The 26046-nt window shown below is 47.6% G+C and overlaps 1 long non-coding RNA gene across 1 annotated transcript in view; it reads right to left on the bottom strand.

The window, feature by feature from the left end:
• Positions 1–3447: 3447 nt before the first annotated feature.
• LOC146857537 (uncharacterized) overlaps positions 3448–26046 on the bottom strand; it is a 136120-nt gene continuing 113521 nt past the window's right edge. Inside the window, exons 4-5 of the long non-coding RNA XR_014979585.1 lie at positions 12931–13093; positions 3448–5726 (exon numbers count right to left, since the gene is read on the bottom strand). This is a non-coding gene — a long non-coding RNA (uncharacterized LOC146857537). The remainder of the gene's footprint in view (positions 5727–12930; positions 13094–26046) is intronic.

The following is a 26046-nucleotide window of genomic DNA, read 5'->3' as shown; positions in this document are numbered from 1 at the left end:
GTTCTTTACCTATGAGAGATGGTGGAAAGGAGTCAGGGCATAAAGCAAGTAGAAATCAAGAGAAATCAGTCTATAGTTTTTACATAACTGAGGATCACGGCCATCTTTAGGAATGAGGCAAATCAATGCCTCTGGATAGGTACCGCCAGTAGATTTAGTTGTAGTAAAATATGAAAATAATTCATGAATTCTAGAAACAAACAGTTTAGAAAAAATTTAAGTAAAATTCAATGGGGAAACTGTCTGGTTCAGGAGCTTTCCCTGTTCTAATTAATGTCATTGCTCTGCAAATATCCTGGGAAGAAATTTCAGTTTTAGTGAGGGGAAGTAAGTGGCTGTGTCAAATTCTTTATGAATGGATGACAAATATTTCTGTATATTTTCTGGAAGAGGGGTTATCTCAGGAGTATAGAGTTTTTGCTAATAGTTCATAAATTCATGTAGTATCTCTGTATCTTTAAAAACAGGAGAAGAGTCACCTTGTAGAATGGAATACATTTTAATACATTCTTTTTTAATTTTTAGATAGTTCGCTAATATTTTATGTGATTTATTTTACCCACCATAATATTTAGCGCTTGCAAAAAAGGAGAGGGAGAAAAGAGAAAGAAGGAAAGGCAAGAGAAAAAGAAACAGATGAATAGAAAAATAAAGTAAACAAAGAACAAGGATAAAATAAAAAGAAGGACATACCAAAGAGACAAACAGACTCAGAGATGGTGAAGCCACATGAGGAAGACGACACTACAATACTCCGTAATGCGTAAGGGGATGACATCATTCCAACTGAATGGATGTAGAAACAAATCAGAAGTAGACGGCACAACACCTAATTATATAAGTATCAATAAGTTACTGCATAGTAGGTGAGGAAAATATCACAGAAAGTATGAAGAAAAACAATCAAGTAGTGGTGGAAAGATTGGTTACATTCATAGCGTTCCCTCTGTAAGTATCCCAAAATTGCTGCAGAAGAGCTGGATCTTCATATGCTGTTGTTTTATTGTTATGGGTGCCCCTAAAGAGGCATGGATGAAGCAAACCAATTCAGGCATTGAGACTGCGAAGGGCTGGGTGCATATCAATCAATCTTTTCCTTCTCTCAGCTGTGGTCTTAGCTAAATCCTGGCAAAATAATAGAGTGGATCCCAACCAAGAAATACGACCTTTACTTTTAGCCCCTTGAAAGACCTTGATAGCATGGACTATGCCCTAAAGTTTACCAATAAAAAATATGAAATTAATACAATATGATTCCTTTATTAATTTACCATCTCATACAAGATTAAGTCCCGTGTCCACACTAGATTCCTCTTTCCTTACTTGCTGGATCTTTGAATAACATATTTCGAGTCAAGGAGCGAATCAGAGATCCTAAAATGAAACTGCATTAATAGTTTTAAGTTCTCCAGACTAGTGCTCACTGCCGCAATGGCTTTAAGACAACCGGGGAGACGTGTAGCTAAACGGTCATGGGTGGTTGAAAAATAAGCCACAGGTTTCAGAGCATCACCATGCATCTGTGTTAGCACTGAGAGAGTGCAGCCCTCCCTCAAAATCGAAAACATTCTCAGCAAGGTGATTTAATAAGGCAATGATATCTTGCCTGCAAGCTTCTCCTGTCTCAGTTCTTTTTCAAAATCTGGTTAAAAATTGATGGATTCTCTGTATACCCTTGTGGAATTGGTACCATGACAAACTCTCTGTTGAAACACAAATGAAAAAAAGGAACTGGTTATCTTCATGTAATGGCACTGAGATGACAGTCTGGCAAAGGTCAATAACTGTAAACCATCCTGCAGTACAAGGAATTTGAAATATTATTGTGGCTGGATTCAGTACTTCGGGACAACTATTTCATTAATTTTCCTGCACAATTCGATATTTTCCATTTGGTTTCTGCAAACCCATAATCAAAGAGTTACACGGACTTCCAAGATTCCTTTCTGTATCATGTCTTGTACTACAGGCATAACTCCTGCAATTATTTCTGGGAACAGATGGTACGGTAGTGATCTTGAAAATACATAATTTGCTTTTATTGTAATCTGGACTGGTTCTACTCCTTTAGTCAGTCCAATCTCTGTTCCTGTGAGATCCCACACTTCTGGGTTCACAGTTTGTGTTAAATCAACAAGCAATTCCTCAATTGTCATTACTGGAAATAAACCTACAGCTATTTTTTGCTGAATCATTTTAAATCCTACATAATGTGTCTGCAATTCAACACCTTTCGATGTGCAGTAGATTGTGACAATTTAACTTGCAAAAAACATTTCTCCCAAACAAATTTACAGGACTTGTGTCACAAACTACAAATTGATGATTTTCCTCAAAATAATAATAATGAGATGATTTGTTAAGCGCATAGTCACTTCAACTGACATGTACCAGGGCTGAGGTTTCAGTCCTGACATAAAAGCAAAAACAGATAACAGTACCTGATTTAAAGAGATAAAAAAAACAAGTTTTGAGATTCTTGCGACTGGAGACTTCAGAAGTGATCTGCCTGAGCTGAAGAGAGGGCGAATTCCACACTTTTGCCACCAAGTACACAAAGGAACTACCCCCATTACGGGCTCTTTTAAATCTTGGCTCTCAATTTTCTGAAATGTGGTTTGTAATCTGTTTATTTGAAGCTCCTACAACTTGGATCTTCTTTCTCGAGAGGGGTAGGTCTGGGATATCCCCATTATTAACAGTGGATCCGATAGCACCAGTATCTTTAAGAAATGATATGGGGTGGCTATTTACTTCTCCAAATACAAATGGTTTACCTCTAAGACTGCGCCATGCACACAATCTTTCTTCCCTCTCCGGCACTGTCATTGAGACGTGTCGGAGTCTTATCCATCACTCTCAAAACCAGGAAATTGCTGAAAAGAATTCTGATTTGCCTTAAGAAACTGTTGAAAAGTGTTTTGATGTATATTCTAAAAATGGTTTGCTTTTGCTTTTGGCACTTGGTTCAAATTAAACCTCGGGTTTCCCGTAATTTGTGGAACCATTTGAGCCTGTGGGGCCTACATTATTTGGACTTGTTTCTGCATTGGCATCTGAATCTGCCGTACTTGCATATTTTGCATCTGAACTCCCCTCAGCATTGGCACATTTCCGTTTGCATTATCAGGATTAAATCTACACTCCCTCTTCCAATGCCCGACCTTGTGACAGATGTGACAAGAAGTCATTTTCTTCAATGCTGCAACCCTCATTCATAAACTTGGATCAATAGGTACCTCTACTCTGTGAAGCACCAAACCTGCCTGAATTTTCCTAGAAACCAGTTTGTGGAACCAAAGCACCTTGCATACTTCCTTGATTTCCTGCAAAAAAGAATTCAGGGAACATTTCTGAGCCAATTTCGTTTGAGCCAACATACATTTCTCTTTAATCTTTTTCTGCTTCATTTCTAATTTGTCACTGTAATAATTTGGATATTGCAGGATCTCATCAAGGGTCTTATTCTGTCAACATATCACACTTTGTGTTAGATGTGTACTGATCTCTGGTCTTAATCCAAAAACAAACAGATACAAACATCCCAATGTCCTTTTCTCCAGGGTATTCTATTCTATTGTGTTGCTGAAATACCTGTAACAAACATTCTTAATACTCATGAACTAGCTCTTTTGGTTCTTGTGTTGTTCGATTAATCTTCCACCAATCTAAATCTTTTTGAGGCACTCTGCCTTTCAGGAAAGTAATCACTGCTTCATATTTCTCCATAAGTACAGGAGATGGTGCATTAATGTGTGCATCTCTTGCTGGTTCATCACACGGCCATTGTACAGCAGTTTTACACTCTACCTACAAATCACTTGGCTCAACAATATCAAAAATGTACCTAAATCAGTCCACAACACTTTTGAAATGTTCACAAATCAATCCATTTGTGTATACCGCTTCATAGGTTTGTCTCTCAATTTTGGGAAATTGTTAATAAATGCTGGAAGATCACCTCTGCTCCAAGGCACATGGACATGCACTCCTTCCGCTATTTATCTCAATGGATAAGCTGAAGCTCCTTCCCCTTCTTGTTCTTTGCTTTCCCTTTCTACTTCTGACTGTTTTCTTTTCATGTATCTTTGTACATTTGCTTTCTAATTTTTCAAAATCACTTCTTTTATTAATACATTTTATTAATTTGGTAATGTGTAACCGCATTCGTGAAGATGGCATTGTTTTAATTGCTGCACCATCCAATTGTACTCTGTAACTTTTCTGAAAAGAAGAACTTTTTGAAATTTCAACATCATATTTCTGGGCCAAGTCGGTCAATTTCCCATGTGTAACTGTTGCTCGTCTTGTAATTTCTTTCCACAGGCAAATCAATTTTTTCCCATGATACGTATTTTATAGCCAAACACCCACTAATAATTTCTTCTAATTCTACTTTTAACTTAGGGATGTTTTACTGTCTCTTTCAGAGGTATGTGGTATATAACGAGACTGGATATGTGGAGCAATGCCTGATTCTCCTTTCAATAATTTTGTTGTAATTTGCCTATGTTCGGTTGTGCAGCGCTGCGGAGTGAAGCAGTGAGCCACCCAGCCCAGTAGCCATGGAAATGGAAATGCTAATTGATTATGAGTTTACTTCTGCCCCTACCTAAGCCATTGGATTTTCTTGCAAATTTGTATTGTCAATAGTATACCCCGATTACTATGCAAATGCTCTGGATGTTACTTTGTCAAAATCAATAAAAATAATTTATTTTGGGCGTGGCCAGCTGCTGACGGGAATGGCCGCACGGTAGCCGAGCTCCGGCGTGCCACTCCCGATATATCGGATTAATTAACTTTGCCCCGGCCTGATCAAAGCCCAACCTGTCTCCAAGGCTGCCGGTGCTGTGTCCCTGAGTGCGGGCGAAATTTGAAGCGCATCAGACGTCCTCGAGCGCATTTGCACATTTGAACAATATTATATCTGCTTCTAGTTAAGGAAAACTTCACTTTTTACCTTTTTTATGGCCTAAACGGGTAACTATGACTGCCTATTGTAAATCAGCACATTACAAATGTGTTTCATTACTGCATCAAGTTTATCATTGCACATTTAGCTACTAAGTTAACTAATTGTCTTGGTAATTAGTGGACTCTATTAACCTTTAGCAAGTCAGTGTATTCCAGAAAAAAGATGATGACAGGTTTTTCTGAGAAGATGATGCAGTACGTGGACTATAACCAAGTCTGTGAGCTCATTGAATATTTAAGTAAGGCATTTCTGGCAACCCAAGAACTTTAGGAAGTAAGGTAATAAATAAGGAGACAGGATTTGGTCCACCTAAACCCTCCACCAGACCATATTCCGATGACAGCGATTTCTAAAGGTTTAACACTTGTTTCTTAAGATGAAAAACTTCTGTTTGTAATAACGTGGTGGGCTGCATGATAATCTGTTTAGAATCCACTCTCTGTTCAATCAGTGTGACTCTGTTCTCAATGGAGGACCATTTGTCATCTAAGTTTTGAATGCGTCTATTTGTTTCCTCCATATAAAGTTTAAGAGCACGTATGTCCTCAAAAAGAACTTCCATTGAAATAGGAGAAGGAGATTTAACTGGTGGAGGAGGATCTTTTTTCACTCTTTTATGAGATGCCATATTAGAGGTGCCACTAGTCTTTGGTGCCGATTTGGTTGTGCATGCAACAGAAACAGGAATATTCTACAAAGGTGACAGTAATTGGGAAGCTTGAGTGGGCTCCGAGCCTTCCATAGTATCCTGTAAAATAGAGAAAGTATTATTAGTAGTAGTAGCAATATATGTTTATTGTATTTATCAAAAGATTACAATAAAAAGGATAAAACATTGCAATCTACGCAAATATCGGGTGATCAGTAAGAGGTCTAGAATCATAGTATTTTAAAATCAAGTTATAAGAAACATTTAGCTTAGATCTGAACTCAGATAAGTTTGCTTCAGAGTATACAGCAATATATTTAGGTCACAAAGTTGGCACTTTATAACTCTGGTCTAAGACTTTCATTGAATACAAGATATGGAAAAGTATTAAAACAATTTACATGAATTACGAAATTAATGCTTTGTGAGCCTAGTCTAATGATATTATTGGCATTATTATTGCACTGTTGTCTCTGACACTGTAGCAGTTTCAAGCAATTTCTACAGTAGATCTTAATTAGAATCCAAGGGTGTATGGGCGATAATTTGCTTTGAACACCAAAGTTCAGTGCAAATATGCATAATGTGCAAAAAACATGTAATTTAAGATTAATGCATATAATTCACTTTCTCAAATCTAGATACAAATGGAGTTGAATCTGGGTATAGAAAAAGTGCTGAAATATGAAGTTAGTGCTTTATAAGCCTGATCTATAATTTCATTAACATTATTATTGCACTATCTTCCCTGATACTAAAACAGTATCTAGCAGCCTCCACAGTTGATCTTAGTTTTGCCATATTAAAAATAGGTTGCAGATACTTTTTTCTTAAACACAAGTGTGTGGGGCAAATACATAAAACATGCACAAGAGATTCAGTTGTGAGCCCAGAGTTGACAATAATTTTTGTATTTGAAAACAGGGTTCCATTTCCCCTCAAATTCATAGATCGGTGTATAAAAGAATCTGAACCTTAAATATGTCATTCATATCCTGGCAGGTTTGCCCCTAAGTACTCTTTGCTCTGCAAGAAAAGAGTATCAAAGACTAAGTCCATGTGATTATATTGTTTTGCCTGAGCCAAGTCAGAGTCCCTCTGCCTAAGAGTAGAAGTTCAGCGGAGCACATTTTTACAGGCCGGTAGATTTAGCAGTACCAGCGACTCTAGGTCTGCTCATTTGTAAATTTCTGCCTTTGACGTTAAGAGATACAACTCTATGTCCTTGTATGTTGTTGTTTTTATTTCCTGATGGATTCAAAATTTTAGTGATGTTGGAACTGCTCTATCACAGTCACAGATGAAATTCAGAGTTGTCTATGATGAAGTGATGTTAGAGATTTTAGACTTAATTCTAGCCTGATGATACAGTGTGGGGTAGCTGTGCGAAGGTGAAGGAGATTCCTTACACGTTGCTTAAAAGTTTTATCGAAGCAAGCGATGGTCTTGTGATTTAGAGCAGGAGATGCATATTGCAGGTATGGAATAAGTTTCATATTTGATGCTTTCAATGATGCCTTTCTTGCTTTATTGGCAAACAAATTTGCAAATATTTTGACAGATTTGGTGTTCATGGTTGACTTAAGCTTTCTGAGGGCTAGATGTTTAGAACATCTTATCTTGCTGTCAATTGTCACCCTGAGGTAATATATTGTTTGACAGTTTTGATCATAGCATCTCCTAGGACCCCCCCGTAAACATGGATTTCTTTCCAAAAGTCATGATCTTTATTTTTTACTGATTAGCAATTAATCCATTCTCCAAGTTGAATTTGTTCAAGTGGTTTAATTGATGTTGAAGGCCTTTTGGTGTTTATGACAGTATCACCAGATCGTCAGCGTAGGCCAAATATGCTATTTTTGTATCCCCAACTTGGCTGACGATCGCGGGGCGCGGCCTTACATAGCCTCCCAGCGCATCCCGATGACATCACCTCATCCAGCCCCCTTTTTGGCCCCGGAGGAGGCCCAGTCCCGTGGCGCTACTAAGGGCGCCCCTCCTCTAGGCGCGGGGGGCGCCGGTCATAGTATGCGCACAACGTGACATTCACTCCTCCCAATTGTCCAAGAACTCTCAGAATCAGAGCGTGTTGTTCACGGCATCAGCGGTGTGGTAGGGCAACATGGTTGTGAACAACACAATAAGAACAATTTGTTTCCAGCCGGATACTTGAACATTTAAATACTTGAAGCCCAATCGTAGATATTTTATCATTAAAACGTTTATTATGACGTACACGGTTTATTTAACCAGCGGAAAGTATTTTCTCTATTTCTATAGAGATTGATGTTCTTACTTATGACAAAAGTATGGCACACCTGAAGCCATCTTGATTGGAATAAACTGGTAACACTTAAAACATTTAATTTAAAAAGCAACACAATGAGGGGGTTCATTTTGCCATAGAAATTATGATTAGTGCTGAAGAAAGAAAAATTAGGGCACATTTTGAGTGACTTCTCAAATCCTCTTCTATTTCATTAAAAAATTCTGACATGCAGACTGAAACATGCACTTTGAATACCAGCAGCAGACTTCCCTGCTGAGCAGTAGCTTTACTGCAGTGATCTAATGAGCAACTAGAGTGCTAACATTCAGAATTTATGGCAAATGTGTGGCACATCTGAATGTCTTCTTGATGGAACCAAAGTAAAAAACTGAAAGTATTTCCTACTGAGGAGACTGCAGTAAATGAGGAAATCAGGAAACTTCATAACACATAAATCTCCCAAGATGGCCACCAGAGACAAAAGAGCCCAAAGGCAGCACAAATATCACCCAGATGTAGCCCACATGTAGCCCAATGACAGAAGTGTGCAAAACACTTATTTTTTGTGTATTTGCAGTTTTATATAGTGCAGACTTGTCAGGTATTGGAGTGCTTTACATGAGCATTGGTTACATCACACAAGATCAAATTAATTTTGGTTGCAGACATGGGGAGATTAAGTGATTTGACCAGAATCACAGAATGTTGAGCTGAAGCAGAAACTCCAACCTGGTTCGCCAGTTGCAAAGTCTGCAGCTCTGGACCCCACATCCTCTCCCCTAAGTGCAACATTTATTCAAGTGGTCAACTGGATAAAAAAAACATAAAGATTACAAATAATTTAAAAGTTCTTTGTCGCTATTTGAAAACTCAGAAAATATGTCCTCATTTTAGTTTTTTAGAGCACTAACCATAATTTTGATGCAAATAAGACCCTCTCATATATGTAATTTCCAAAGGAAATGCTCTAGGTATTACAGTTTTGATGACATCAAGATGACGTCAGGCGTCCCACACTTTTGTAATCAATATAGAATGTTAGCAATCTAGTTGTTCATTGGGATACTGTTGAGAGGCAGAGGCCAGGGGCACGGACTCTGAAAATTTAAGGCAGGTAAGAGAGTGCAGAGGCAACAATTTGACCACACTGGGTAGGCAGGAAGGGCAGTGGCAGCACAACAGACTATGGAGGGAAGTGGAAAGGGGGGCAGGGGCAACAAACGAACAATACAGGACTGGCAAGAGAGGCTGTGGCAATATAATAGACCATTGTGGGCAGGAGGAAGAGGCAGTGGTAGTACAATCAGTAGAGCATGCTAAATGGAGGGCAGTGGCAGCACATCAGACCATGCATGGCAGGAGGGAGGAGGCTAGTCCATGGATTCAGACAACAGAGGATAGGGAGTGGGTGGATGGGGCAGCAAGCTAACTGTTCAGAGAAGGTGGGTATTAAGAACTTTATTGTTTTTAAAATGTGTGTCTGTGCGAACTACTTAAAATATGAACAAGTATGCAGCATAATCTCACTTTTATTCAGGAAGAAGAGGACGTTTGTGACTGTGACTCACTTGGCAGAAACACCCCCTGACCCTCCACCCCCCATTGCAAAATGTAATGCCCGTGAAAAGGGTAGGTGGACGCAGTGTTATATAGAACATAGTCCTGAGAGCACGATTGAAAATGAAAACTAGATATAGTATATGGTATAAACTATACACCAAAAAGTGTGAAATAAGATGAACCGGGGCATGAAATATAATATGCATTGGAGAGCGCGAGATAGCACAGGCACTAGCGCGTGCTATGCGATATGCGCCTTGGAGTGTAATATGCACAGGGCAGTGTTGTGTAACTTAACTAGTATTCTAAAGTTGTAAAATAAAATATGTGCTGGGGAGTGTAACGTTGCATATGCACTGTGACAAAGATATGGATCCCAGATTGTAATATGTATGGCATAGCGCTGTGCGTTATGACATCGGCATCGAGGAAGGCACGTTAGATGGGGCAATATAACCCATGCGAAGGCAAGTGTGGCATGACATATTCATGGGGTGGTGTTACAGTGCACATGGGCTAGAAAGTGTCATAGCATACGCACCACCTGGTGGAATACAACACAGAGGTGTGTGGCACTCGAAGGGCACTGGTGGGTGTAACACAGCATTGGGCTCAGCCAGGAGCACGCTGTGACTCTCAAGTGAGGTTTGTCTTCTTTCCAGAGAGTAAAATAAAAAGTATTACACATCCGGCGGTGGATGTGTGTTTTATTAACCGTGAGGGGGGTTTCTTGCATAGTTTGGTCAAATTTTTGTCGAATCCCCTTTGAATGGCTTGGTGCACTTGTGTATTAAATGTGCCCGTCAATACCCATGTTTGTATAAATAAACAACAAGGGTGTCTACTTGGAGAGTACTCACCGGCAGGGGCGCCGGGATTAGGCATGGTAGGGCGTCAGACACGTCAGAGCTTCACTAGCGGTGTAAATACATTCCACGTGGATAAATTGTATGCATAGTCGCCTTTTAATGAATATCACGCAAATCGTCATGGTGATAGGCACATATGGTTTGTCCAGCATGTCCTAGGTGTTTCTATAAATATATTTAAAAAAACATTAAAAAAACAAAGGCCGGCCCCGGGGGATGGGGTCCCCGGGGCCATAAGTGGCCTGAGGAGGGGGGCAACGCAGCCCCCCTCCTAAAGAATTAAAAAAAAAAGGCCATGACCCGGGGGTTGGGGTCGATTAAGGCCTTGGGAGGGGGGGCCACGCGGCCCCCGTCCAAATTTATTTTTTCAAGAAAAAAAAATTAGGGTGCAGGCCCTGGGGGATGGGGTCCCCAGGGCCAATAAATTAGAAAAAGAAGGGGGGCCACACAGCCCACTTTCTTAAAAAAAAAAAAATAAATAAAAGACCGGCATCACGCCGGAGGCCACGCCCCCTCCTTGCAGCACTCTGCAAACACACCCCATGGCCAGTTGTAAGTTGGGGAATTAATTCCCCTTCAATACTGAGGGTCCCTGAGGGCCAACTAGCCCAACAGGTATCTCCAGTATGCGCCAGGGAGCTGCGTTGCAGACAGGTGTTCTGAGGCCACGCCACTTTTTACACCTCTATGCAACGCAGCTCTGTGGCGCTTACTGGAGGTACCTAGTGGGCTAGTTTGACCCTAGGGACCCTTAGGATTCAAGGGGACTTAATCTCTCAACTTAGAACGGCCACAGGGCGCGTTTACACAGTGGTGAAGGGAGGGGACGGGGCCTGAGGTGACGTGTGCAAACACGCCCTGTGGCGCGTTTTAAGTTGGGGAAATAATTCCCTTTCAATCCTGAGGGACCCTGGGGGCCAACTACCCCACCAGGTGCTTCCAGTAAGCGCCACTGCTCTGCGTTGCAGAGAGGTGGTTCAGGCCGTGCCCCTTTTTACACCTCTCTGCAATGGCGCTTACTGGACGTACCTAGTGGGCTATTTTGCCCCTAGGGACCCTCAGGATTCAAGGGGACTTAATCTCCCAACTTAAAACGGCCACAGGGCGTGTTTACACAGTGGGGAAGGAAGGGGACGGGGCCTGAGGTGACGTGTGCAAACACGCCCTGGGGCGCGTTTTAAGTTGGGGAAATAATTCCCCTTCAATCCTGAGGAACCCTGGGGGCCAACTAGTCCACCAGGTGCTTCCAGTAAGCACCACTGCGCTGTGTTGCAGAGAGGTGGTCTAGGCCGTGCCCCTTTTTACATCTCTCTGCAACGCAGCTCTGTGGCGCTTACTGGAGGTACCTAGTGGTACCTAGGGGACTTAATCTCCCAACTTAAAACGGCCACAGGGCGTGTTTACACAGTGGGGAAGGGAGGGGACGGGGCCTGAGGTGACGTGTGCAAACACGCCCAGTGGCGCGTTTTAAGAGGTAGTTTTAATCCTCTGCCCTATTATATACTAGGGGCTTACAGAGGAGGTCATGCTAATCACAGGGGGATCCCAACGCATAGTGTTCCCTAGTGTATGTGGGTGTTTTCACTGTATTCTGAGTGTCTTTTAACATAGCACTGTCTCTAGGACTGGTTAGTCAGACTCAGTTACCACCAGTATCCGTCTGAAAAAGTTGAGGGTACAGGATAATTTTGCAACAAGGCTTTTTTCTGCTCTTCTGTTTGTTCTTTCTGCACGTTATCCTTCTTCCTGCACTTTTCTTCGTCTTTGAGGACTTCTGTTGCTTCTTTCTGCATTTCTTTTTTTTCTTTCTGTGCGTTTTTTCTTCTTTCTTCACATATCCTATCTCTGTAGGCATAGTTAGAAATTAGCATTTAAAAAACCTTTGAAATTCACTGAAAAATCCATAGGTTTCAGGCACGTTATAGTTAGGAATTAGCATTTAAAAAACCTTAAAAATTCACTGATTTGAGATGTCATCAGTGATGTCATGAATGATGTCACTGACCATGTCATGAGTGATGTAATATGTGACGTCATCAGCAGTGCATTGCGGGCGCACGAGTTATAGTTAGCTGAACTAACTATAACGGGGGAATTTCAATGGTTTTGTACGAGTAAAAAGTCCAGCTAACTATAACGCCCCTGAAACCTATGGTTTTTTCAGTGAATATATATATATATAAAACATTTAATACTTTACAGAAACACAGTCACTGGATGATGTCATCAGTGATGTCATCAGTGATGTCACTGACCAGGTCATGGCAAGGCAATATGTGATGTCATCAGCAGTGCATTGCGGGGACGCGAGCTATAGTTAGCTCAACTAATTGTAGTGGCCAAATCTCTCTGGTTTTGTACAAGTGAAATGTCCAACTAACTATAACGTCCCTGAAACCTGTGTTTTTTTCAGTGAATATATATATAAATTATTTTTTTTATATATATATCTATCTATTTATATATATATATATATTCAGTTCTATCGACAAGAGAGAGAGTGGATTAAATGAGGCAGATGTTTATGACCTCTTTCTACTTCGTTATATTACACACGAAAGCATGATCTATCTCTCACTCTCTCTTTCCATAGGAAGAACCTTACCTGGCATGAGTAAACAGTCGCATCCTAGAGCAGTCTGCGAGGGACATTTGTTTTCTCTCTTTCTATCTCCTCTTGCCCATTGGGCTCGGTAAACTTTGACTTTGTTGGGTTTTCCTAGTTCAAGGGTGATGTTGGGAATTAGCTATGTGGCTTCCTGTCGCTTCTGCAGAAAAAATATAAGATGAGAACATGCCAAGGGCTGACAATAGATAAGGCTGGATCAGAGGAAGTTCAAATTAAATGTCTTAAAAAAAAAGGTTTAAGCAGTAGTCTTTGGAAGAAACACACTTTCCTAATCACATGTAATGTCTTCAATTTTCAGGAACTTCAGAATCCGGAAATGGCGATGCACAGAAAAAAGTATCTATTACAGTATTACTCTACACAACATTTATACTTTGCACTTTACCACCTGCTCTTTTAGTAAGAATTTTTACTTTTATCTTTCAGAACCCCTGCCTTCTTCTGAGGACCAGGGATGAAGGCAGGTAGGCAGGCAGCAGCCTAAAATAGCAGGCACCGGAACTCCAGGGCGTAGCAGAAACTAGGATCTGTAGGTGAAGAATCGGGTTCAGGAAGACTAAGGGGTCTGTTATAATGGTGGGCCGATCGCCACCGCCCGTATGGCAGTGGCGATCCGCCCGCCATTATTCTCCGCCCGCCTCCCATTTCCCCCGCCATATTAGGATGGCGAGGGGGACCCCGGTGGATGGAAAGACCGTCTGCCGGTTTTCTGCCAGTCTCACAGGAGACTGGGCAGAAAAGGGGCCTAACATGGTGGCGGTGTCTGCAAGACACCGCCATCCATATTAGCATGCAAGCAGAGATGTGCCTTTCCATCGCAGCGTTGCCGCCATGGAAAGGCATGCAGTCTTTGCCTATGGGGGCCAGTAGCGGGCCACAAGGTAGTTGGGGGGAGTGGGGGGTGCACACATTGGCACGGACTAAGTAGCAGGTACCGCGCTGTGCCTGTCACCTTGTGCATGCCAATGCACGGCTTGCATTCCCAGCATAGTGGTGGGCGGTGCTGTGAGCACCGACCGCCACAATGCTCGGAATAGGGGATACCACCGACACGGTGGCGGTGGCATCCTAATTGCCTGTGTGGGACCGCCGCACCACTGGCAGGCGGTCCCAGCACTGCAAGGGTGGCGGGCGGACAAAAGTCCACCTGCCATCCTAATAGGCCCCTTAGTCTTAAGTAAGCAAACATGGTGGGGCAAAACAGCAGGCAATTGCTGGTTTCTCAGAAGCAGCTTTTATGCTCAGCCCTAATGGAAATCTCTGACTGTGAAATGCGTGGACTGCCAGGGAGGGCAGGGCCTCTGACGCACTGGACGAGGCAGCAAAAGCTAGACCGCGTATTAAGCGATGGAATCTTTTCCAGGTCATTGCTAAGCCTGCATTCACCAAACAGAGCTGTGGTAGCTGTGACATGTGCAGTGTGCTAACAGAAAAACAAACCAAACAGCAAGTTTGCTGATTTGGCCTTCATCCAGAATGAAAGAGTGATTACTGTCATTGAAACCTCCATAAACACTGAATACATTGGCTTGGCCGGACAATTTGCCAAAATGGGCTGAGGCTGAGAATAAGTAAGTCTTTCTGTGATATCAGAGAAGTGGTAGACTGGTGACTTACACTGGCTGGGATTTATTCTTCTAGAATTAACTAAAATATCTGACCTTATGCCACCTTAACTGAATTGAATGAACCGACTCTGGAAACTAACTTCCGATGGTCCAGGCAACTGCAGTTTTTATCAGATAAGAGTTTTCTGCATGGAACAAAAGATTATCTAAGACAGGGGCATAACAAGGGCCCCCGCAGCCCCCGCAGTTCGGGGGTCCCCCAGGCATTCCCATACTGGAGGGGCCCCTCAGCCCCTACTGAAGTGAGTGTGAGCAGCATATCTGATTCCTGCAGGGGGGTGGGGGGCACTCGCGTTTTGTTATCAGCCCTGCCAAGGATCAGGTAGCAGGGCACAGCCTGTGGCGTGTGCACGCTGCTCTGCAGGCTTGGGGGCTTCCAGCTAAGCTAAGGTGCTGCTGGCAGACTCATAGTCATTTGGTGCAACAACACAATGTATCTTATTTATGCGATGATTCCCCGCCCGGCGCTGTGCGGCCACGAGTCAGACACCATGACTCCAGGGCTGGGTCCAGTCAAGTTGATTGATTCGATTGGCCGGATGGAGCTGTGTGAGACGTCACATCCTCCTGCTGCCAGAGCGCCGCGGGAAGTTTGAGAGGAAGGCCGTCGCCGTGGGGCCTCACTGGTTGGCGGGTGGCGCTCGACTATCTCAGAGCTGCTGTCTGCTTGCAGGGGACCCCATGCTGTGGGGCTTATGATGGCTGCCGCTCGCTGTGAATGTGATTTTGCTGAGCCCGACTGAGTTAGAGTGCAGTGGAGTGAACGTCATGGGACTCAGTCTCTCTTTCCCCGCACGCCTCCTGTCTCCTTGCTGTGCTGATATTTTTCACTCTCTTCAATGTTTCTCCTGGGAAAGTAGTGTACTAAAAAAATCGAAGCTGTGTATTAATTATTGAGCTTACCAACCAAGTTAATCTGAAAACCATGTACAGTGAAAAAGTATAAGAGGAGTTGACCTCCTGGCCCCAAAGAAATGGTTCCAGTTCTAGGAACAGGATTAATCAATTTTGCTCACTAACCTTTTGGCTGGGTATAGGGAATATTGTGCGCCAAGTCTTCATTTTTCGTAATATGCCGTTTTACAACTTGTTTGAGTTAATGTCAGTCACAGCCCGAGTAGGAGTCATCTGTCACACTCACTGAACAGTAAGGTTTGTGCATTAGCCTGCAGCCAGGCCCATCAGAACTCACAACAGGGACAGTCAGCCTGGACTAAGGCTAGCGGCATTTTAAAAGGAAATGATTACCGCGGGGGCAGGTTTTGGAATCATCACGGCCTGAGCCTGGCACTAGTGCTGCACTGTGTCCGATGTCAGGCTGCTTCCCTGCCCTTACATTTTTTTCCCTCTCTCTCTCTCTCTCGTACACACCGCGGCTTGCCCCACACACCTCTTCTTGTGCCTTGAGATGACACAGGGCCTAAGAGTCCAAGGACTCAATAATCTCCGGCCCTGTGTGCCGGCAATCATTGTTCACCGTGAGCACAGAATATGCTGGTCCCTCAGGTAAAACGGTAAGGCCCCACTTGGGCTCTTCTCCTGCCATGCCCGGGGATCTTCAGTGGACTCTTTCTAAGTTCTTAGCGTGGCAGTCCTTGCCGCTGTGTCCTTACGTGACCCCACGGTCAAACCATCACTAAGAATGCATAGAAATTCAGCTCTGCATTTACCCGGTGCCCGTCACTTTTATATTCTGATCCTAATCTGTCTGGCTACAGTGTTAGGTACATACAATTTTTGAGGAGTCCCGGAGTGGAGCGATCCCTCAGTTGGTGACATAAGTAAGTTGAAGTCACACAGCATTTACTAAATCGTTTTAATTGGTTCAGGCAAATACTGAGTTCACAAAACTGAACTGAAATCCATGGACCACAGCAGTCAAATGTGCATATCCAATTCCGCCAGTTGCAGTTCAGTTGATACTAAACTAAGGGAGCTGTGTGCGCATCTTTCAATGAAATGGAGGTAGTGCATCAGTGTAAAGGTTGACGTGATTTGCAGTGCTTCTGGTCAGTGGTGACGGACCCGACCGATCGGCAATCAGTCTCACATAACACATTACTTTCAGCAGCGTCATCAGCACATAATTGTGTAGATCTCTGTGAGAGTCCTGCTGTGGTGTGATCTGTGCAGGGGGTATGTTGTAATTATTTTTGGTGTCACTGAGTCGAGGGGTCATTTTTTAAAATAATGCTGCCTGCTGTGAGTGACTTTTGTACCTCAGCTGCTTAGTGCTACTTGTTGCCCAATCAATGTCCGTGCCTGTCTGCAGCGGTGTCCACGAGGCATGGTAGGGTGGAGAGAGTTCCTCAGAACTCAAGGAGGGCTGGAGGGGGCCATGGATCATTGGTGTTAGGTGCTTAGAAGCAGAGCGCCTCACACATTTACCCCTGTAGTAAGAGGTTGCACCTGCTCTCTGTGCCTGCAACCCGGGTGTTCCCTTAGGATTGTGAGAGGCATGGTAGGGCGGACAGAGCGCCCCAGAACTCAGGGAGGCAGAGGGCTGGAGGTCCTGTGGGGACAGTAACGGGAGGTGCTTAGAAGCAGGGCACCTCACACATTCACACGTAAGTGCCGTTCCATTTCTGGTGCTGTACAGCAGTTTTAAGATCTTCTTAGAGTTTCTCATTCCTCAAATGAGTTTAATTTCTGATACATGTATGTATGTTTCAATCAATCAATCAATCAATCAATCAAGCATTTGTATAGCGCGCTACTCACCCGGAGGGTCTCAAGGCGCTTGGGGGAGGGGTGTCCGCTACTGCTCGAACAGCCAGGTCTTGAGTTGCTTCCTGAAGGAGAGGTGGTCTTGGGTCAGGCGGAGGTGGATGGGGAGGGAGTTCCACGTCTTGGCAGCCAGGTAGGAGAAGGATCTTCCTCCTGTTGTGGCTCTTCGGATGCGGGGGACGGCGGCGAGGGCGTGGCTGGTTACGCGAAGCTGGCGGGTGGGAGTGTAGAAGGTCAAGCGGTCGTTGAGGTATCTTGGGCCTTGGTTGTGGAGAGCTTTGTGTGCGTGGGTGAGGAGTCGGAACGTGATTCTCTTGCTGACGGGGAGCCAGTGCAGGTTTCTCAGGTGTACGGAGATGTGGCTGTGTCGGGGAATGTCCAGGATGAGGCGTGCTGAGGCGCTCTGGATGCGCTGGAGTCGTTTCTGGAGTTTGGCTGTGGTTCCGGCATAGAGGGAGTTGCCGTAGTCCAGTCGGCTGGTGACGAGGGCCTGGGTGACCGTCTTCCTGGTTTCGGTGGGGATCCACCGGAAGATCTTACGTAGCATGCGTAGGATGTTGAAGCATGATGCGGAGACGGCGTTGACTTGTCTGGTCATGGAGAGGGAGGAGTCCAGGACGAAGCCCAGGTTGCGTGCGTGGTCTGTTGGTTTGGGTGCGCTGCCAAGGGCAGGGGGCCACCAGGAGTCGTCCCAGGCGGAGGGTGATGATCCCAGGATGAGGACTTCCGTCTTATCTGAGTTCAGTTTCAGGCGGCTGTTCGTCATCCACTCGGCTTCGTCTTTCATCCCTTCGTGTAGGTTGGTTCTGGCGGTGGCAGGGTCGTTGGTGAGGGAGAGGATCAGCTGGGTGTCATCGGCGTAGGAGATGATGTTGAGGTTGTGTTGGCGTGCGATGGCTGCGAGGGGGCTCATGTAGACGTTGAAGAGGGTGGGGCTGAGTGATGATCCTTGTGGTACGCCGCAGATGACTTCGGTGGCCTCGGATCTGAACGGGGGTAGGCGGACTCTCTGTGTTCTTCCGGCGAGGAAGGAGATGATCCATTCCAGTGCCTTCTCCTGGATACCGATGTTGTTGAGGCGCTGCACTAGGGTGCGGTGGCAGACCGTGTCGAACGCCGTGGAGAGGTCCAGGAGGATGAGGGCCGTTGTTTCCCCGTTGTTGAGCAAAGCTCGGATGTCGTCGGTGGCTGCGATGAGGGCAGTCTCGGTGCTGTGATTGGCCCGGAAGCCGGACTGCGAGTGGTCGAGGGATCCGTTCGTCTCGAGGAAGGCGGCCAGTTGTCTGTTGACGGTTTTCTCGATGACTTTGGCCGGAAAAGGAAGGAGCGAGATGGGGCGGTAGCTTTTGAGGTCGCTGGGGTCTGCTGATGGTTTCTTCAGTAGGGCGCTGAGTTCGGCGTGCTTCCAGCTCTCTGGGAAGGTGGCGGTGTCGAAGGAGGCGTTGATGATGTCCCGCAGGTGGGGTGCGATGACGGAGTCGGCCTTGTTGAAGACGTGGTGAGGGCAGGGGTCGGTTGGAGATCCTGAGTGGATGGAGTTCATTGTGCGGATGGTGTCTTCGGTGTTGACTGGGGTCCAGGCGCGGAGGGTGGTGGTGGGGGGCGTTGTTTCGGTAGTAGGGTGTGATGGCTGTGTGCTGAAACTGTTGTGTATGTCTGCGATCTTGCTGTGGAAGAACGAGGCGAGCGAGTTGCAGAGGTCTTGCGAGGGCGTGATGTCGTTGTTTCCGGCGCTGGGGTTCGAGAGCTCTTTGACGATGTTGAAGAGTTCCTTGCTGTTGCGGGCGTTGTTATCCAGTCGTTCCTTGAATGCGGATTTCTTGGTGGCGTGGATCAGCTGGTGATGTCTTCGAGTGGCGAGCTTGAGAGTGGTCATGTTGTCTATAGTTGGGTCTCTGCGCCAGGCTTTCTCGAGGGCCCGGCAGTTCTTCTTGGAGCTCTTGAGTTCGTCGGTAAACCAAGATGCTTTCTTGGTGCCGGGTCTGGCGGGGGGGTTCTTCAGTGGAGCGAGGTAGTCTGCGCAGTTGCTGATCCATTTCGTGAGGTTGTTAGCGGCTTGGTTGGGGTTCGCTGATCTGGTGGGGGGGTTCTGGCTCAGGGATGTGGTGAGCCTGTCGGCAGTGATCTTGTTCCAGCTTCTGCGGGGGAGCAGTTGCGGGTGGTGGTGAGTCGTGGTCCTTCTGAAGCTGAAGTGGACGCAGCTGTGGTCTGTCCAGTGGAGTCCGGTGGCGTGGCTGAAGGTGATGTCCTTGCTGGAGGAGAAGACGGGGTCGAGCGTGTGGCCGGCGTAGTGGGTGGGGGTGGTCACCAGTTGCTTGAGTCTGAGGTTGGCGAGGTTGTCCAGCAGGGTGGTGGTGTTGCGGTCGTTGTTGTTCTCCAGGTGGAAGTTGAGGTCCCCAAGGAGGATGTAGTCAGCGGAGGGGAGGGCGTGCGGGCTGATGAAGTCGGCGATGTCTTCGCTGAATTGTGTGCGAGGTCCCGGGGGTCTGTTGATGAGGGTGCCTCTGAGGGTGGTCTTGGGGTCGGTGTGGATCTGGAAGTGCAGGTGTTCGGCGGCTGTGAGGGTGTCTTCGGAGTTGGTCGTGATGCGGATGATGTTCTTGTGGACGATGGCGATGCCTCCTCCATTCTGGTTGGCGCGGTCCCTCCGGGTGATCTTGTATCCGTCCGGGATGGCGATGGCGATGTCGGGTGCTGAGGAGGCGTTCATCCAGGTTTCCGTGAGGAAGGCGACGTCTGGGCATGTGGCGTCGAGCAGGTTCCAGAGTTCCACTGCGTGCCTGTGGACGGAGCGGGTGTTGAGCAGGATGCACTTCAGGTGTTTCAGGTGGTTGCTGTTGGTGCTTGGCTTGGCGGGTGCGGTACGGGTCCGGATGCAGGAGAACTTGCAGGATTGGCAGGTGAAGGGTCCGTGGGTGCGTCTTGGGGTGGCTCTGCAGCAGCCGGGGCTCCGGCCGGTGTTGAGTGCGATGAGAGTGGCGGCGTTGTAGATCTTGCGGGTGGGCTGGCATCTGCGGGGGCCAGGGGGTCTGGCGCTGGGCGTGGGCCAGGCGCGGACGGGCGCAGACGGGCTTGCCTTAGGCGCACTTTCGGCGCGCCAGCGGCGCGCCCGCTGCGCGCGTCCGCTGCGCGGCCTCCATATGAGTGGGAGAGGGAGGGAGGAGCAGCTGGGAGGTGGGAGCGGGGCGGCCAATAGGGTGCGAGGGGGGCGGAGCTACGGGACGTGGCGGCCAATAGGGTGCAAGGGGGCAGAGCTACGGGACGCGGCGGCGGGAAGCGGGCAGCGAGGGACGGGAACGGACAAAGGGAGCACCACTGGGCAAAAATACAGGTACAAGCGGGGGCACAAGGAGGCAGAAACAAGTCACAAATGGAGGGCACAAGGAGGCACAAAGGAGGCAAAAGAGTCACAATAGAAGGCAGGCAGGCACTCACATGGGAACAGAATGGAAGGGGGACACTGGCACTCGGCAGGCAGTCAGGTCTTGGGCAGCGGCAAGCGTCACACAGGGGGCTGCGTGGCGGTGAGGGGAGCGACCTGCCTGGTGAACAGGGTCAAAGGTCGCTCTCTCTACCGCTGCGCGGCCTCCATATGAGTGGGAGAGGGAGGGAGGAGCAGCTGGGAGGTGGGAGCGGGCGGCCAATAGGGTGCGAGGGGGGCGGAGCTACGGGACGCGGCGGCCAATATGGTGCAAGGGGGCGGAGCTACGGGACGCGGCGGCGGGAAGCGGGCAGCGAGGGACGGGAACGGACGAAGGGAGCACCACTGGGCAAAAATACAGGTACAAGCGGGGGCACAAGGAGGCAGAAACAAGTCACAAATGGAGGGCACAAGGAGGCACAAAGGAGGCAAAAGAGTCACAATAGAAGGCAGGCAGGCACTCACACGGGAACAGAATGGAAGGGGGACACTGGCACTCGGCAGGCAGTCAGGTCTTGGGCAGCGGCAAGTGTCACACAGGGGGCTGCGTGGCGGTGAGGGGAGCGACCTGCCTGGTGAACAGGGTCAAAGGTCGCTCTCTCTACTGCTGCGCGGCCTCCATATGAGTGGGAGAGGGAGGGAGGAGCAGCTGGGAGGTGGGAGCGGGGCGGCCAATAGGGTGCGAGGGGGGGGCGGAGCTACGGGACGCGGCGGCCAATAGGGTGCAAGGGGGCGGAGCTACGGGACGCGGCGGCGGGAAGCGGGCAGCGAGGGACGGGAACGGACGAAGGGAGCACCACTGGGCAAAAATACAGGTACAAGCGGGGGCACAAGGAGGCAGAAACAAGTCACAAATGGAGGGCACAAGGAGGCACAAAGGAGGCAAAAGAGTCACAATAGAAGGCAGGCAGGCACTCACACGGGAACAGAATGGAAGGGGGACACTGGCACTCGGCAGGCAGTCAGGTCTTGGGCAGCGGCAAGCGTCACACAGGGGGCTGCGTGGCGGTGAGGGGAGCGACCTGCCTGGTGAACAGGGTCAAAGGTCGCTCTCTCTACTGCTGCGCGGCCTCCATATGAGTGGGAGAGGGAGGGAGGAGCAGCTGGGAGGTGGGAGCGGGGCGGCCAATAGGGTGCGAGGGGGGGGGCGGAGCTACGGGACGCGGCGGCCAATAGGGTGCAAGGGGGCGGAGCTACGGGACGCGGCGGCGGGAAGCGGGCAGCGAGGGACGGGAACGGACGAAGGGAGCACCACTGGGCAAAAATACAGGTACAAGCGGGGGCACAAGGAGGCAGAAACAAGTCACAAATGGAGGGCACAAGGAGGCACAAAGGAGGCAAAAGAGTCACAATAGAAGGCAGGCAGGCACTCACACGGGAACAGAATGGAAGGGGGACACTGGCACTCGGCAGGCAGTCAGGTCTTGGGCAGCGGCAAGCGTCACACAGGGGGCTGCGTGGCGGTGAGGGGAGTGACCTGCCTGGTGAACAGGGTCAAAGGTCGCTCTCTCTACCGCTGCGCGGCCTCCATATGAGTGGGAGAGGGAGGGAGGAGCAGCTGGGAGGTGGGAGCGGGGCGGCCAATAGGGTGCGAGGGGGCGGAGCTACGGGACGTGGCGGCCAATAGGGTGCAAGGGGGCGGAGCTACGGGACGCGGCGGCGGGAAGCGGGCAGCGAGGGACGGGAACGGACGAAGGGAGCACCACTGGGCAAAAATACAGGTACAAGCGGGGGCACAAGGAGGCAGAAACAAGTCACAAATGGAGGGCACAAGGAGGCACAAAGGAGGCAAAAGAGTCACAATAGAAGGCAGGCAGGCACTCACACGGGAACAGAATGGAAGGGGGACACTGGCACTCGGCAGGCAGTCAGGTCTTGGGCAGCGGCAAGCGTCACACAGGGGGCTGCGTGGCGGTGAGGGGAGCGACCTGCCTGGTGAACAGGGTCAAAGGTCGCTCTCTCTACCGCTGCGCGGCCTCCATATGAGTGGGAGAGGGAGGGAGGAGCAGCTGGGAGGTGGGAGCGGGGCGGCCAATAGGGTGCGAGGGGGGGCGGAGCTACGGGACGCGGCGGCCAATAGGGTGCAAGGGGGCGGAGCTACGGGACGCGGCGGCGGGAAGCGGGCAGCGAGGGATGGGAACGGACGAAGGGAGCACCACTGGGCAAAAATACAGGTAAAAGCGGGGGCACAAGGAGGCAGAAACAAGTCACAAATGGAGGGCACAAGGAGGCACAAAGGAGGCAAAAGAGTCACAATAGAAGGCAGGCAGGCACTCACACGGGAACAGAATGGAAGGGGGACACTGGCACTCGGCAGGCAGTCAGGTCTCGGGCAGCGGCAAGCGTCACACAGGGGGCTGCGTGGCGGTGAGGGGAGCGACCTGCCTGGTGAACAGGGTCAAAGGTCATCTTCATTGCTTGATTTTGCTCACGAGAAGGTGTCACTTATAGTTGTTGAAATGTCACTTATAATTGCACTGAAATTATACAAATGTCACACATAGCAATGCCACTCACGGCACCTGACCCAGGGCACTTGAAAACCTGTCAGCCGAATGGGCGTTGCACGCACAGGATTCTGTTTGGTCTTGCTGGTCTCACCTCCCCTCACCCCACCCCTTCGTGTGCCACCGTCCAGACTGCTGCATGTTCAGTAGACAGGCACACAGGATTCTTACGTTGCCACGGACTGGAGTGGGCTGAAGCTGAGGCCTGACAGTCAGCCCCATAACGGCCGCACTGCGCCCATTCCAAGAACCGTACCATACGTGCATCTGCATTACTAAACACAGCCAACAGTCGTATTTGGTGGTCGTTGTTGGCCGCAGTTTTTATTACTTATTACATACGTCACACTTGTACAACTCCCCTGGACACCCCCTTGGGGGCCGGGGTCATGAATCATTGTCACACATTATTACAAATTGGATGTCACACATTGTCAGCTAGACATCATAAATCACGGGTCATAAATCATTGTGTGTCATAAATCATTCAGCCACAATTGGTCCGTATTTTTGTTGCCATAAATCACTCTGCCTGATCGCCATAAATCATGGGACATAAATCATCAGTATGTCATAAATCGTTCTGTCACAAACTATCATAATTACGTTGTCATAAACCCTATGCACGAGCCGAGCTCTGAAAATATTTGGCAAGTAAATCACGCAACAGATATGTACAACTATGCAATTAGGAATGGATATTCTGTTCATGCAGGCTAGAGCCTTAGCCCCAACGGGCGGCTCCGTCTTATACACTTCAAGTTTCTGTACCGGGTGCACCACTTAAACTGCTTGCTTGGGGGCTGCGGACGGATTCCTTGTAGTGGTAGTGAATGGCTTTGCCCGCCCACAGCTAATTAGTAGACTAAGATATTCCAGGCTCTAACCGAAATGATTGGCCTGGAAGCGAAACCCGTCCCCCCCCCGCCCCCCCCCAAACTAGCCCTAATGCAATGCACAATAAATATACAACGGACGGCACGCAGGTATGCGTCTTTTGCGCCCTTGATGGCAAAGAGGAAGGTTGCCTGTATATAGGAGAAGAAACAGCATCCACTGTGAAAACGTGTCTCTGCGACCTATCACACTGTATGGAACAACCAGACACTTATTACCTCCTGCTCCCCCTTGCGAGCAGGCCATGAGACATATGGAATATCCTGTGTGAATACCTACTGGCACTACACTTGTTGTGCGCTGCGATCATTAGCAGAAGCAGGGTCCAGACTGCACTTCAATTACGCAGCTGAGGTCAATAGGTGACCGGACAGTATTTCGGCGCCAGACTTACATTAATGTGCTATTGTGTCTGCCAGGGTACTGTGGCGTTGGTCTGCTTGGCTGTGACTTTTTCAGACTATTGTCTGCTTCACCAACCTGTTCAGCTGCTTATATTCTCTACTGAATTCTTTTTCTACTATAGTGCAATGCATTGTCCTGGGATATGTTTAATGTTTTGTTACATTAAATGTTGAAATCACTAAATAAAACATTAAAAGACTATGTTTAGATATGAATGCTAAAGTGTCTCCAAAATTCAAAAACAGTGTATTTCTTTAACGGGCAAAAGTGTTTCACCTTAGTGCATCGTATTTATTTACAGTGATGAACTAATAAACATTCATGCCACCCTCCTCTTGATGATAATGCCACAAGTAAACTATGAGGCAAGTCAATTATCACGTGTACCCTATATTCCTTGATTTATATTATTTTTTACGGAGCATATTCTAAACTCAGACACTTGAAGGTGCTCTCATATGTAATAATGAAGAAAAAGAAAGCTCTGTAAAGTAAAATATTTTCCTAGGATCACACAATTTGGAGTAGCAGAGAAGTCAAGAATGATACCAGGTTTCTGATTTCATTCAGCTGCTAGATAGGTATTGCCTATTTTTTACATTTAACGTCATTACTGTGTATTTAATTCTTTGTCAAACATAAAAGTTAAATCAAGCACACAAAAGGTGATGGAAGGAATGCTTGCAATTTGTTTAACTACTGGCAGTCGTTCGATGTAGCATCCTAAGCCATAGTTCTTTTGCTGACCAGCCACCTCAGTTTGGACCCAGCCATATGCAAATCAGTCAGGACCCTGATCCTTACGGGAACAGGTCAGCCCAAAGTGACAGGCCAGGTCCTCCCTGAACTGGTACGCAAGCAACCCAGGACCGGTTTCCCCTAGTTATGTGCTCATCAGCTGGGTATAGCCTGGTTCCAGTGACACAGTGAGCATGGGACCTACGTCTGGGCAAAACCGTGTCACTTAGGGCAGTACATCAAAAACAAACAAGCATTGGCATAGCCAATAGGTCTCGCTTTTGGGACCTTATAAGTATTTAGTTTTGCAGCACAATATCCTTAGTGCAACAACATCAGCTATTGCATGGCTAAACCTTGTACCTTATAGGTGTTTAGCCATGCAACAATACAGGTACAAGCGGGGACACAAGGAGGCAGAAACAAGTCACAAATGGAGGGCACAAGGAGGCACAAAGGAGGCAAAAGAGTCACAATAGAAGGCAGGCAGGCACTCACACGGGAACAGAATGGAAGGGGGACACTGGCACTCGGCAGGCAGTCAGGTCTCGGGCAGCGGCAAGCGTCACACAGGGGGCTGCGTGGCGGTGAGGGGAGCGACCTGCCTGGTGAACAGGGTCAAAGGTCATCTTCATTGCTTGATTTTGCTCACGAGAAGGTGTCACTTATAGTTGTTGAAATGTCACTTATAATTGCACTGAAATTATACAAATGTCACACATAGCAATGCCACTCACGGCACCTGACCCAGGGCACTTGAAAACCTGTC

The sequence above is a fragment of the Triturus cristatus genome, chromosome 3_2 (assembly GCF_964204655.1).
Source record: "Triturus cristatus chromosome 3_2, aTriCri1.1, whole genome shotgun sequence".
NCBI lineage: Eukaryota > Metazoa > Chordata > Amphibia > Caudata > Salamandridae > Triturus > Triturus cristatus.
The sequence above is the reverse complement of the archived record's forward strand: the minus strand, read 5'-3'. Positions and strand labels throughout refer to the sequence as shown.